Below are 15,679 nucleotides of genomic sequence, written 5' to 3'. Positions count from 1 at the left end.
TCAATTATTAAAGTAAAAATATAATTCAGGATTTTGTAAAATTTTCAAGTGCCTCGCTGTTACTATTATTGATTACAAGCAAAAAAAGGCCAAAAAAATCATGTTTCTTGTATCGGAGTTCCACTTAAATATTTACTTTATTTTATTTTTAGTATTTATTCTTATAGCGGCAACAGATATACACAATAACAACAAGTGTATACAGTGATAGCATAAATAGCATGTCTACCATTCATTTGATATTTAAAATAAAAGTTTTTGCAATATATTGTATAAATTTCATAATGAAAGTGAAACATTATTAATAAAAATTAAAATACATTAAAAAAAGTTTGAATTGATAAAAACATGGTTTTATACTATGTGTACTATATGTTTTATATAATAAATGAGATTTTAATTAAAAACATCACAACACTCCACCAGTATTTAAACAATAAACCAGCATTATATGTATATACCTTTACCTCCCGTCTGACCCCCACAGTCCTTCGGATCTTCTACGACCAGGTGTGCTGTTGGGCTTTGTTGGACATATTTGTTAATATCACTTTGACTTAGTCGCGCTATGACTACTCTAGGAACCTTTTGCTTTTGCTGTGTATAGACACTATCCACAACCTGTGAGTCTTGCGTGGTTCCATCAACTGCATTTTTGGATTGTATGGTGGTTTCTTCTTCTTTTCCATAGTCAATACTTTTTTCTACTATTTCAATCTTATCAGTATCTAAAATTTGCCAAAATGTAAAGAATCAGCAGACTAGCATCCTACTACTACATAATGATAAAGTATGTGAAGACAGACGGATGGATGTTTATCTCTTGTGCAAAAACTAGAGATTTTGATGATTAAAAATATAGGTAATTGATGTAACATAAAATATTAAAACACAATACAAAAGTAAAACATAATTTAAGATAATATAGCATGTTTAATGATGTTTTACTCCCCTCCCCCTTCACCCACCTAACAAAGTCAGGTATAAATATACTCACACTCGGAATTCTCAATTTCAGATTTTATAGTCACATCATCATGTTCCAAGTGTGTCTCCTGAACATCAAATTCCGGAGGTTCCTTTTTTGTTAGCACAACATGGTACGGTATAGTTTCATTTTCAATATTCTGTGTGACGAGGCGGACTAAAGTTTTTGGTGACTGTAAAAATAATATTCAATAGCAATTTTAAGGCGAATTAAAATAAATCTAAATACATCAACTTAAAATAATAAGGTACCTGACTACTGCTTGTTACTGCGTTCTGAAGGTTGGCAACTTGTTGTAGTCTCGCACAACATATGTAGCATAGAAAACATAACTCTGCTTTCGCCTGTTCGGAAACAATGACAGGATAGAATAGATAAAGTCTGATATGAAGTTAGGATTGCTAATGATAATTTAATTCATAAATCTCATGCTACGCATTTTCCAGGCAATTGTCTTATTTAAACAGTACCAAATAATAGAAGATGTAGCCCGTGACTTTGTGAGAGCCGTACATATTGCTGCGGTTAAAAGTAACAGTTACAGTAATATACCGTGTATCTAATAGATTGTTTTTCGATCATCAGAATGAATCAAAACTTCTGGTAAGTAGCCGAGATACATCGAGCAAAAAAATCCGTAAAGGTGGTGTTTGGTGGCTCATACGCAGCGTTGCCAGACGTCCCGATTTTTTCATCAAAATTAAATGACCCGTGCGGGACCGGCTCAGTCCCGCTTTTTGGGGAAAGCCCGAACGTACGTGCAGCGTGCTGAGAAAGAAATGTGCGTTATGAAGATAAGAGTGCGGGACGTAGAGGGGTGGATTTTCTTTGGCTACTTTTGCTGTCTATTGTCAGGTAAACGTTTTTTTAACTCAAATAAAAAGATAAAAATTCAAAAAACTTGATTTTATTATACCTTTTTTACTTTGTCCCGCTTTTTCACTCAAAAAGTTCCAAAGTCCCGACTTGGCACAAAAAAAATCTGGCAACGCTGCTCGTACGGTAGACGAACTTCCGATGATAACTTTTTACTATTTCGGATTGAAACGTATCCGAAATAGTAAATAGAACAAAAGGAGTTTTGATTGATCCGGATTTTATTGTATTTGTCACAATCTAGTTTTGAAATTGCAAAATAAGTTTAACCTTAAATTCAGCTAGTTTCTCATAAACATTTTGCAGATCTGTACCGTAAATGTTGATAGTTCTTTTATTTACTGATAGGCATATAGAGCAGCAAGTTTTTTGTAACATATTGTGAGAGGTAAACTGAGTAAACAGTAAACACAGTTTGTAAATTAAACGAGCGGAGAGTAAAGAGTTTTTTTATTATTATTTTTTTTTATTTTATTTTATTGGGAGCTGGAAACGAGTCCTTTGCTCCAAAAAAAATACAATAATAATACAAAATACAACAGATTAAAATTAAAAAAAAGGAATGTCTTTCTTCTATGTTGGTTCTCACCACAGGCTCTCACCAATGTTCACACTAAGCACTATTTACAAAAAAAAAAACAAAACACTACGGTACCTATTTACAATTATTTTTAAACTTTTTCCATCGTTGAGCATATATAACGGTATAAACATTTGAAGAAATTGTAATTAGACAGTAAATCTTCTGGGCGGCGGGGTACACTTATATCTTCATCTTTACAAATTTTATCTATTTCAGAGCAGAGTAAAATTCTGTCCAGACCTAGTGCTTTGCAATCAAAGATTATATGTTTGAGGTCAGCATCATTTTCTAAGCATTTGGGGCATTTTGCATCATCTAAAATTCTTAATTTATGGAGGTGGGAGGGGACCAAGCAATGTCCAAATCTCATCCTTGTTATTACTGATGTGAATTTTCTTGATTCAAACTAGAGTAAAGAGTTCGACAACTTCGACAAGGCTGTTTATTTTATTTTTTCTGTAATAAGGGGGCAAACGAGCAAACGGGTCACGGGAAAGCAACTTCCGTCGCCCATGGACACTCGCAGCATCAGTAGAGCTACAAGTGCGTTGCCGGCCTTTTAAGAGGGAATATTGTAATAGGGGAGGGTAGGAAAGGGAATAGGGGATAGTAGGGAAGGGAATAGGGTAGGGGATTGGGCCTCCGGTAAACTCACTCACTCGGCGAAACAAAGCGCAAGCGCTGTTTCACGCCGGATTTCTGTGAGAACGTGGTATTTCTCCGGTCGAGCCGGCACATTCGTGCCGAAGCATGGCTCTCCCACGTATAATGTTTATTAACGTGGCGAGAAAAGGAACTGTGATCCTAGCTAGGACTTCTAAATAGGACAAGTGGAATAAGCGCTTTACCAGCAGCGCACATTGACTGACATTGACACATTCAATTAAAGCCTTGTACAGTTCGACGACTTAACGGACGTTGTTCGTAGAGTCCACATCCTGAGGATGCTCCGGTGTTGGGGCGAAACGCGCGTCGAGGTTTTCAACCTGCATGGTGGTGAGGGGCCTTGCACGGATTTGCCAACATTATTGCTTGTGTGGTGGTGGTGTTTGCAAGTTCATGCGTGCGAGTGTACGCATAGGCAGTGTGGGAGGAGGGAGGTGCTGTACGCATGCCTATGCGTACACTCGCTCATTTACTTAAAGGTGGAAGTTGTTTTCGCGGAATATTGCTAAAAATAATAACAAACTAAATTGAAAGGAGAACTGTCAAAAATGACGTTTTTGTATGATACATCATAGAAGCGTTAGTTCCTTTTCCCGCCACGTTCATAAACAGCTTTGTCGAACTCACCACCACCTGCACAAATTTAGCAGCCCATGATCCCATCCACATCCCATCGAATGATTTTTGAAATCAAAATGACCCTAATCGATAGGTCTACGTTAGGTTTGTATAGGTCCACCATAGTTTTCGTTAGGTCCCCTATAACATTTTAAACTTTCGCGTTGCATTATAATTAAACTTTTTTAATCGGGACTTAACGCGACTTAATTCAAGTAGTAATGCTACTACGAGTACATACTTTTTCTCGACGTTTCGGCCGTGTTGCAACGGCCGTGGTCACGAGGGGACTCAAAATCGAATAAGAAATATTTACAAGGTCATTATGATTGCCGCGCGAGGAGCTGGCCGCGCCGCGGCTCGCGGCGCTGGCATCGCCCGAGTATAAATATGGGCTCTCGCGGGCCGTGAATTTTCGCCCGTGCGCGCCATTCCGACGTCGTCTCGCTGCTGCTTGTCGCTGCGCCGGTAATAATAGTAGTGCCGCCATTTTGTGAAGATGTTATGAAACTCTGCAAACGCCATGAAGACCGTAGCCACGCTGCGAAGATCCCTCGCTCGACGTAGCCTAGATGTGAAGACGCGTAGTGTTGTGTTGCGAAGAATTCTTATTAGAAAAATGCCTTTTTCAAGGCCGGTTCATGTCCGGTATTATTACACGGACAGTTTCTCTCGTCATTGCGAACGTACGTTCTTTGCAGAGCGATTTTCTTCTGTGTTTCAACTTCTATAACGAACGTATACAAAGACGGCGTGCGCTCTTTTCAGAGCGCGTTGTTTTCTTTGTTTCAATCGGCGCACGAACGTAGGTACTTATTTTTTTGTATGTATGAACTTCCGGGAATACAACAATCACTGAAATAATTCTTGTGCCGGCGCCAGACATGGGCTTCAAAGTTTGAGCAAACTTTTTGAAAACTTTGACGTGCGCAAACAGGATCACAAATATGCCTGCACGACTTGTTTTCAAATGTTTTACGCACTGACCTCCATTATACAAGTACGCTGGACTGATACCCTTTGAAATGACAGCTATTTTTTGTGCCTATTTGAAGCGGAATCAGCTCCCCCATTATTAGGGATAGGAACTAAATTTGACGTAAAAATGACGTTTGAAAGTCGCCATCATGTCGCCATATTGGCGCTGATAGCAGTAGTGGGAGTATTTGGAACTAATACTAGTGATGTACAACTGTCTTTTCTATTATCGATGAAATGTTTCCAGATTCAGATAATGTCGACCATTAGGACAAACATATTAAATTGAATAATACAAACGCTACATATTTGTATTAAAGATTACAGACTTCCTCTCCGTAATTTAGATAGGCGTAATAAATTAACCACGATTTCATACGTAGATAACGTGAAGTAGCAGTACCTATCTTTAATCCATTGAAGATAAGCTTCTAACGAAAACTTTGTTGTACTCGTATTGTATTTTCTAATTTCATTTCTAATATTATCAAAGTAGTGCTACAGTGTACTGTGTATCGTATTAAAGCTGAACAAAGCTGAATAAGTGTTCTGTGTGATTAGACCCTAACTAATCTCATTATATTATAAAGCGGAAGAGTTTGTTTGTTTGAACGCTCTAATCTCAGGAACTGCTGGTCCAATTTGAACAATTATTTCAGTGTTAGACAGCCCATTTTATATATTTTATCACGCTGAGACTAATAGGAGCTAAGAAATAGAGGAAAATGTGGAAAAAGCGGGGGAATGTATAACGTGAAGGATTATATAGGCTATTTTTTGTGGACCAATTTGTCTGTGTAATTAGATATTTACGTGGGAGAAGCCGCGCGGAAAATCTAGTAATAATATAAAAGTTCCTTATTTATTTATGGATCTAACAAGCCAATTTTTATCGATTTACTTTATCTCATTTGATTTTCGCAATTTTGGCGCTGATTGCAGAAGTGCAAGGGAAATTAACTAATTGGATAATGCGATCCATAAATAAATATGGAACGTTTGAATACATTTTTTTATTGGGGTGGAGTAGGTAAGGTATTTATAAATAATAAAAATATATGTGCGATACTTTAACATTATATTTTATTAGTTACCGTTACACAGTTACAGTCTGTCAAGAAAAAGTAGACGCTGAAATAAATTTTCCAAACATAATCACGATCAAATGGTAGTTTTGCGCCTTGTATTTTCACAGAGAACGTTTGTACACTTCAAATAGTAATGGCAAGCGGTAGTAGCAATTTTCGGACGCCAACCAGGCTTTTCAATTTTTTTCAACCATAATTCCAGTCTTCCTTCGTCAGACGGAAACCTGTCAACTATTTTAAGAGCATAATATGGTACATATACAGGGTGTAACAAAAATAAGTGATAATATTTTAGGGTATGTACCTCCTTGTAGAGAGTTCACTGTGAAAGTAGCAGCGCTGAAAGACCAAAATTTTTTTTCACTTTTGTATGGGAAAACTCGTGACGCTCGGGCTTTTGCCCATACAAAAGATAAATTTTTTTTCATCTTTCAGCGCTGCCACTTTCACAGTGAACTCTCTACAAGGAACATGTACACACCCTAAAGTATTATCACTCATTTTTGTTATATCCTGTATAGTACATATTTGATATTTAAGGTACATATTTGATAATAAAAATCGGTTATCGGAGATTTCAATACAATTATTATAGATATCGATTAGTTTTATCGACAGAAAACTCCAGCACTATTGAATTTTATTGTTTATCAAAAATCGGTAAATCAAACGTAAATATGTGGTGAATACGGTATAATAAGATTAGTGCCACATTTTTAAGTGCCTATATTATTATCAATAAAAGTTTAATATCGTAGAAATGAGCTGTTAAAATCACTTACTTGTGAAATGTAACCCCACATCCCTTTTTGTACCGTGTTTTACATAACATACACCCTTTCATAGTTTAACTATGAACTACCACCACCTATATAATATATTATATATATTACTTAATTGCGTAAAACCTTTTAAAACACTTTAAAAACACGAAAATAATTCGAACGATTAAGCCATAGAGAATTAAAATAAATACATGGTTACCAATGGTTACGTCAAATTTAGTTCTCGGCCCTAATAATGAGGACGCTGATTCCGCTTCAAATGGCACAAAAAAAATTGGGTATCATAGATCCAGCGTACTTGTTTAATGGAGATCAGTGGTTTTACGACACAGTTATTGCAAAGATGGCTGACAGATTGGACGACTATTTTGTGGACGCTATCAATTTATTTTATTTGAGTGCATTAAATATTTTTTAATATCATTAAATTTTTGAGGCTTCTGCTTGAAATAGCTCAAGAAATTGGATAACTAAGTCATTACTCCACTTCATTATTGATGTTCAAATCTACAATTGCTCCAAAGTCCAAAGTTTGTGCGACAAGTATGGCAGGCCGCACAAACTTTGAAGTTTGTTTACTTTGATGTGCGCAGAAAAACCGACTCAGGATGGCAAACTACGGCTGCGTTCCAGATGACGTTAATTTTGACCAAAACGCTCAAAACGTCCCCTTCTGCCGTTCCATTTGACGACCGCGGTCGTGTTGATCGTGGCTATGACGTCATGAGTGACGTCATCATTTTCGCTCAAAACGACCCTCGACGAAGATGGGTCAAAGTGGTCGTTCTAGTTTTTTTTAAATTTTAACGTAACTATATCGCGAAAGCCATGTTCGGAAAGTTTTGATGAGAGAGTAGAGACAAAAAAACTTGATATTATTTATTTCATTACTAAAAATATTTTAATTGAAATAGGTATTATAATATTAAATAATATTTAAGTAATAAAATTGTTTTAAATGAAAGGTCAAAATATGATTTCTTATAAAATATAATAAATACTAATTTTCGTCTCTCCTGAGTCGTACCTGTTGACTTAGCATTACGCGGTACCGTATTGTTACTTAAAAACTTTATGTGACAATAGTCAATATGCAAAGTATGTGGTTTGTTATTGAAATATGATTCAGTGTGAAAACTGAAATATAATAAAAGTTTAACTATGTATATTAAAATGTGATTACTTACTTATGTAAAAAAAATTAATACTAAAAACGAAACAAATATATTATTATGTATTTTATTTGTAAAATAAAATATGTAACTATTAAGCAGACGTACGTACTAAACAATTACCTACTTTTATTTACGACTTCAAGAAAAGGATCGTAATATCCAAGTTCTGTTCAATGTAAGTATGTATAAAAAAATATTATATTATGTTCTTTTTTTAAACTTTTCTCAAAACGCTCAAAGCGATCCATAATCCGTTCCACTTGGGTTTGTATCACTGACGCTCACAAGCTAGTGGAACGGGAAAAACTACGGTCTTGAGCGCGAGCGTTTCTAACATCATCTGGAACGCGGGGTACATGTTATATATTCCGTGCAAACTACAAATGTGTGTTCAAACCATAGACATAATATTATGTCTATGGTTCAAACCATGAGGGGGTAAAGAAAGCGATTGCCGCGCTTACCGCGGCAAAAATATGCAACCAAAAGGGCTCAGTTAGTAGTCAAACAAACTTGTCAATCTTGTTTAAGTTGGTCTTAAATGTTACATTTATATATAACGTGGAATAGAGAATGGGCCAGCTCAAGTATCATAAAAGGCAAACATTACTTTGACATTCAAAGTGAAGTTCCAGTAAAGCCTTGGTTCTTCAAATACTCGCAAAACAGCAAAACGGTTTGCTCAACTGTTTGCCGAGTTAGGTTGGGTCATTGCTGTTCCCCAGTGTTTTTAGTAAAAATAAGGGTTAAGGATAGTTCTCTTTGTGAGTGTGGCCTAGATGAGGGTACCTTGGACCATATCTTTTTCTGCTGTCCCAAAAATCAGTCCTCCCTTTATGACCTCCTCCCTATCAATATTCCTCGCCCTATCAATTTTAAATCAATTTTATGTTATGTAAATACCTCTTTTATTGATATTCTTTGTACATATATTCATTCTAACAATATAAAATTGTGATGTTTTACTAACCTCTATATGTTTGTGTTTGTTTTAGATATATTCAACAGAATTTAAGGTATTATTAGACACTGTACCTTGTTTCTTCACCAGACCTGCAATATAGAGCAAAGTCTACCCAAAATCACTCTGACATTGGCAACTCACTGAGGCCGCCATAAAAAAAGAAGAAGAAGAAGAAGAAGAAATGTTTTTGTATCGTAGACTGCAAAAATTGTTAGTTAGTACCTATACAAATCTAATGTTTTTCCTAAATCCACTAGGAAAGTAGATCTAGGCTGCGTTCCAGAAGACGTTAATTTTGACCAAAACGCTCAAAACGTCCCCTTCTGCCGTTCCCTTTGGCGACCGGGGACGTTTTGTTCGCGGCTATGACGTCACTCATGACGTCATCATTTTCGCTCAAAACGACCCTTAACGAAGATGGGTCAAAGTGGGCGTTCTAGTTTTTTTTTTAAATTTTAACGTAACTATATCGTGAAAGCCATGTTCGGAAAGTTTTCAGGGGAGAGTAGAGACAAAAAAACTTTATATTATTTATTTATTTCATTACAAATAATATTTTAATTGAAATATTATATTAAATAACATTTAATCAAATATTTTGATTGGAAAAGAAATTGTTTTTAATGAAAGGTCAAATGATTTCTTATAAAATATAATACTAATTTTCATAATATCTCCTGTACCTGTTGACTTACTCGTACTTGACTTTACGCGGTATTGTTATCTAACGTTTATATGTGACAATAGTCAATATAATATTATGTGGTTTTGTTATGTATTAATAAAAGTTTAATTACTATTTACTATATTAAAATACGATTACGTAACTAAAAAAATATAATACTGAAAACGAAACAAATATAATACCTATTATGTAATTTGTAATAAATGTAACTATAAACAATTATTACTTTTATTTACGACTTCAAGAACAGGATCGTAATATCCAAGTTCGGTTCAATGTACCTATGTATATAAAAAATTATAGTTCTTTTTTTAAACTTTTCTCAAAACGCTCAAAACGATCCATAATCCGTTCCACTTGGGTTTGTATCTCTGACGCTCACATGCTAGTGGAACGGGAAAAACTACGGTCTTGAGCGTGAGCGTTTCTAACATCATCTGGAACGCGGGGCATATAGCTGCTGTAAAAATGAAAAAGTATGTGTTTCAATATAACCTAAAATTGCATTATCAGTCAAGTCAATTTTATTTGAGTTGTATTTTATAAAGAAATTATTTGAGTACCTAACTGAGTTTTAGTGTTGATGAATGATGGATCACCATGTTCTTCAAAACCCGACGACAAAACTTGCAGTGATAGTTTCATAGAATATAGGTATTTCATTTAAATCCATAGTATGGTGGGAGAATTAATAGTGACTCACAAGTGACGATAAACCAGATACTACATCTGGTTTAACTGATTCCGCGAATTCCACAGCTGTCCCGCTCAGGTACACCGCCTAACGGAGTACATATTAGAACAAAAGAACAATAGGAAACCGACTTGCGCTGTTTTCTTTGATGTCGCAAAAGCATTCGACAAAATTTGGCACAATGGGCTAATCTATAAACTTTTTAAACTCGGCATTCCCGATAGTCTTGTTATAATAATAAGTAACTACCTCAAAAACCGTAAATTTCGTTTTAGAGTCGAAGGCATTCTGTCTTCACTTAGAGATCTAGAGGCTGGAGTACCGCAGGGCTCGGTTCTCTCCCCGACCCTCTACAATCTCTACACGTCCGATTTACCCACCCACCCTCGAGTACAAAAAGCGCTATTCGCGGACGACACGGCCCTTTTCTTTGCTCATCGCCAAATAGCTTTCGCGTCCAAAAAACTCCAAGAAGCAGTTACCGAACTCGGTAAATGGTTCGCTAAATGGAGACTCGAACTAAACCCCGACAAAAGTCACGCTATATTATTTAACGGACTAAAGCGTAAGAAAATGCAACCTATTAGTCTGCACGGAAAATTAATTCCCGAAGTCACGGCTGTCAAATACTTAGGAGTAGTACTAAACAAGTCGATGTCATTCACGAACCATATATCGAATACCGTACGTAAAGCGAAATTTGTATTATACAAATTATATCCTTTACTCAACGCAAGTAGCAAAATGTCCTTAAGACATAAGCTCACCTTATACAAAACATGTATAAGAACGATACTCACTTATGCGTGCGTCTCTTTCACACACATAAGTGACAATCAGATGAACCAATTGCAACGAGTACAAAACCGTTTTTTGCGCATGGCAACAGGTGCCCCCCGTTACATGCGAAACATCGACTTGCATAGAGACTGCGAGCTTATCACTATCAAAGCCTATATCAAAGAACTCTCAGAGAGATTCTTTGAGAAAGGCAAAGTACATCCCAATCCGCTCATTCGTAAGGCTGTGGACTACGAACATGACGCATCATTCCGATACCCCTTCAGACGGCCTAAGCATATCTTAGCCGACCCTGTAGACCCCATCACAGAATACGTAACGTACTGTGTACAGTTACGTAAACACAAATCACACTCACCCGCGTGGTTAGTACTGCACCGGGGACGACGCCGGCGCCTTCCCCGAGGACTTAACACGACCCGAACGACAAACAGACAGACCGACCGAAATCCGATGCCGAGCTCGATCCCGGGTTCGAGTTCGCATGCGGATAGCATAGGAACACACCTAAATCATGACCGCGACCGCGACATTGTCGTAGAGAGCTCTACCAATTACTTTGACATTAAAGCATACACGCGTATGTCACCCCAACCGGTCTCGGAAGGGGAGAGGGACGGCCCTCTTTTAAGCAATAACATTAATAACTTGAGCTCATCTACCGCGATAACTCGTACGCAGCTAGTTTGTGCTACCGCGCGCGAGCAGCCTCACTCGTCTGAGAGTGAGTAAGGGGTCGGACCCCTTAAGAGCAGGGGGGACCCGTGTCCCCACGTCAGATAAAAATAGCTTATTTTCGTAGCTCTCCCCAATATTGCCCGTCTAGAATGTCACACGTGTGACTTTAGGGGAGGGGGCCAGGCCCCCCTCATTGTTTATTTCCAAACCAACTAGCAACAGACTAGTTATAGCCACGATTAAACTACCATGGTCTTAACCAGACCAGTAGCTTAGACCCTTTCGAAAAAAAAAAAAAAAAAAGGTTTAACTGATCTTTTAGAAGCTAGAGATAGAATTTTGAATGAAAAAGGTTTTTCAAGTACCTCCTTAAGCAAGTTTTAGATGAAAGGGGTAAAAAAGTTAAAATTATTATGCCCCCATTTTGAGCAAAGCAAAACGAGTACTCTAGAGGAAACTGAAAGGACTTATGATATTGCTCGAGTAAGAATCCATATTGAAGTGATTGAAAGCAATGATATTCTATGTTACTATTTTAGAAACTCATTGGTTGAAAGTGTATTAATGCAAAGACTCAGAAACATGAAAAATGTTTGAAGTGTTTTAGTAAATTTATAAATCGATTTTCTTCAAGAGTATTAATGTTGTAAAAATAAATAAAAACAAGATTTTTAAAAACATTACATTTATTTTTTCAAGTATAAAGTATTGCTTGTATTTTTGTTACTGATTAAAGCAGCAATATGTTTGCACTTGCCGCTCTGGTTATAAACGCAGCTGCATTTACTCCAGCAACAACCCGATCATTATTATCTATCTGTAAGAATGAATAAATATGTTTAGACTTGCTTTATCTAAATGCTTAGTTACGTTTTTGGTTGGTTCATCACTTACATTTGAACTTGTTTTATAGGGTGCTAAAGTCACCGATGTTTGGCGAATTATATTGGCTCGTATTAAATAACATTGCCATGCAGTATTTGCTAAATACTATGACGCCCGCAACTCCGTTGCGCCAAAATTCGTTAATCGGGCGAGATTTTACGGGATAAAAATCGTAAAAAAAATCAAAATCAAAATATTTATTTCTTTAGGTTAACAAAGTTAACACTTTTAGAACGTCTACATGAGGCCTACCACCGGTTCCGGTAAAAGTATCTTATGTCCTTTCCCTCCCGTACATGTCCTGCTAACACCAATTTAATTCTTTTTAGCATAGATTGGGCCTTGAAACTTATTGAGTGTTTTAAGCCCGTATAAATGGTGATAACACTAAGAGCTCGCTTAAAATGTGTTTTAAGCTGCTATCCTTATTAATAAACCTCGCTTGGGTACAGCTTTTAAGGCCGGTATAAACAGTCAGTACTCAAGATGCATCTCGGTCTCAAGACACGGTTCAGTAGGCCTACTACGAAACCGTTTTGAGACTCAAACAATCAGACGAGAATGCCGCGTCCTGCTCTAACAACGTCACTTCACGTTTGTTAGAGAAGGACGCAACATTCTCGTACGATTGTTTGAGTCTCAAAACCGTTTCGTGGTACGGGCCCAGGCCCTGTGATTGGTTGGCTGTCAAAATTTGGACCAATCATAGAGCCGAACCGTGTCTTAAGACCGAGATGCATCTTGAGTACTGACTATTTATACCGGCCTATGTGCCTTTGATCAAGTGAGAGGACAACGTATTAAGAGGATACCACAGCGGCTAGAGAAATGAAAAAACAGTACGTGTAATATCTATAGCTGTCTCCCTTACCTCAAGCCTATACCGCAGAACGCGATAGAGACAACTGCAGAAAATCCAGAAAATCAACGATTCGTTGTCCCCTGATTCCTTCTCCAAAACTTAACCGATTTAAGTACTTTTTTCATTAAAGATTAAAAAAAGGCTTGAGCTGTGTTCCTATGTTTTGCTTTTTTTGTATAATCTATCCAAATCTGTTTTCTGGACGTTTGAACACAGTGGAAAATCTGGCCATTTTTTTGGGTTTTTGAACGTTCATATCTTATTTAATAATTAAATAATGAAAAAAAAGAAAACATAGGGACATTGTATTAGTGGCCGTAGATATTCAGGAAAAAAATTATAACTCTACTAGCATTATCCAGGGAGGAAACAGGGGACAGCGTTTGTATGGAAAAAATGGCGGTGTGGAATCCTCTTAATAAACCAAATCTTGCACTCAACTGTACTGTCAAACTGTCGCTTGAGCGCGCAACGTATTAATAAACGAAATCTTGCACTCAAGTGTACTGTTAAACTGGTGCTTCAGTGGCTAATTCTTAAGTGTGGGCACCTTGACTTAAGCGCGCTCAGGGATACTAATTTAGGGATTTTTCCCACAATTAGGAGAAAAATACCATCTTAGGGATACCATCATAGGGATTTTTCCCACAATTAGAAGAAAAAAAAATGATTTCAAGAGTATTTTCTGGGATATGGAATGCTTATTTTTAAACACAAAATTAATAAACCAAGCTGTTAAGTGCGTTATATATATTTAAAACGAATTTACAGTGTCTAATACATTTTGACCTTAAATCGGGGCAAGGGTAGTCTTCACATTACATTATTCTATTTTGTAGGGGTCATGTGTTCGATTTCCGAAATGATTTTTTTCAAGTTAACAGATATAAAAATATTTAGTTTCTAGATCAAATGGATTTCTAAGTGTTGGACTAGCTTTTTCTTTGACGTAAATATATTTGAACAACTGTCACAACTAAATGGTTTCTCGCCTATATGTTTTCTTGTGTGTACAGTCAAATCTCTTTTTGTAGTAAATTTACTTGGACAAATGTCACAACTAAATGGTTTTTCACCTGTATGTACTCTTGTGTGTATATTCAAATGGCTTTTCCTTGAAAATTTCTTTGAACAAATGTCACAACTAAATGGTTTCTCGCCTGTATGTTTTCTTATGTGTACAGTCAAATCTCTTTTTGTAGTAAATTTACTTGGACAAATGTCACAACTAAATGGTTTTTCGCCTATATGCGCTTTCGTGTGTACAGTCAGTTGGCTCTTTGTACGAAAATTCTTTGAACAAAAATTACACCTATATGGTTTCTCGCCTGTATGAATTCTTTCGTGAAGTGTCAAATAGGTTTTCCTTGAAAATTTCTTTGAACATATGTCACAACTAAATGGTTTCTCTCCTGTATGAATTCTTGTGTGTACAGTCAAATCATTTTTTGTAGTAAATCTACTTGGACAAATGTTACAACTGAAAGGTTTCTCGTCTCTATGGGCTCTAGTGTGTACAGTCAAATGGCCTTTATTTAAAAATTTCTTTGAACAAATGTCACAACTAAATGGTTTGTCACCGTTATGTATTCTTATGTGTAGAGTCAATCCGTCTTTTGTATAAAAATTCTTTGAACATATGTCACAGCTAAATTGTTTCTCGCCGGTATGTATTCTTGTGTGTATGGTCAAAGCGCTCTTTCTTGAAAACTTCTTCGAACAAATGTCACAACTAAATGGCTTCTCGCCAGTATGAACACTCATGTGTGCAATCAAAACTTGTTTACTTGAAAAGTTTTTTGAGCATGTGTCGCAGCTAAATGAGCATGTATGAGTTTGCATGTGCCTCAGTAAATGGCTTCTCGTTGAATAGTTCTTCAAACAAACATCACAGGTGTGGGGAGTCTTGCTGGCCTGTGCTGCGCTGGCATGGCCTCGCCCCTCGCAGTCATCTGTGTTGGGTCGCTCGTCCTCGTGTTTGATACCTGGACAAATATTCTCATGTGATACTGAACCTATCCACGTGTACATCACTTGTTTGAGCATTACACCAGTATACAAGTAGCAACATTAACTCAGATTTGAATACTCTTACAGAATATCTATATTAATATACTAATAAATTATAAAGGGGAAGAGTTTGTTTGTTTGAATGCGCTTATTTCAGGAACTACTCGTCCGATTTGAAAAATTATTTCAGTGTTAGATAGCCCATTTATCCAGGAAGGCTATAAACTATATTATCACGCTAAAACTAATAGGAACGAAGAAATAGAGGAAAATGTGGAAAAAAACGGGGGAAATTATTTGAAATTGCTTCAAAAATCTTAAGAACTACTGCGTAAATTTTTCC

This window comes from Aricia agestis, chromosome 22, assembly GCF_905147365.1.
Source record: "Aricia agestis chromosome 22, ilAriAges1.1, whole genome shotgun sequence".
Classification (NCBI taxonomy): domain Eukaryota; kingdom Metazoa; phylum Arthropoda; class Insecta; order Lepidoptera; family Lycaenidae; genus Aricia; species Aricia agestis.
Note: the sequence above shows the minus strand (reverse complement) of the source record.